The sequence below is a fragment of the Mastomys coucha genome, unplaced genomic scaffold (assembly GCF_008632895.1).
Source record: "Mastomys coucha isolate ucsf_1 unplaced genomic scaffold, UCSF_Mcou_1 pScaffold20, whole genome shotgun sequence".
NCBI lineage: Eukaryota > Metazoa > Chordata > Mammalia > Rodentia > Muridae > Mastomys > Mastomys coucha.
The window spans coordinates 57,323,388-57,323,947 of record NW_022196903.1 but is presented as its reverse complement, the minus strand read 5'-3'; positions in this window follow the sequence as shown (position 1 = coordinate 57,323,947).

Sequence of the window (560 nt, the reverse complement as noted above, 5' to 3'; positions counted from 1 at the left end):
ATGGGACTGTTTAGATCATTGATCTGATCTTGATTTAACTTTGATACCTGGTATCTGTCTAGAAAATTGTCCATTTCTTCCAGGTTTTCTAGTTTTGTGGAGTATAGTGATTTGTAGTAGGTTCTAATGATTTTCTGGATTTCCTCAGTGTCTGTTGTTATGTCTCCTTCAACATTTCTAATCTTGTTAATTAGGAAACTCTCTCTGTGCCCTCTAGTTAGTCTGGCTAATGGTTTATCTATTTTGTTGACTTTCTCAATGAACCAGCTCCTGGTTTGGTTGATTCTTTGCATAGTTCTTTTTGTTTCTATTTGGTTGATTTCAGCCCTGAGTTTGATTATTTCCAGCCTTTGACTCTCTTCTATCTCTTGTATTCTGTTAGTGATGCTTGCATCTCTGTTTCCTGACTTCTTACCTAAGATTTCTAATTCCAGAGTTGTCTCTTTTTGTGATTTCTTTATTGTATCCACTTCCATTTTTAGGTCCTAGATGGTTTTACTCAATTCCTTCACCTGTTTGTTTGTGCTTTTCTGCAATTCCTTAAGGGATTTTTGAGTTTG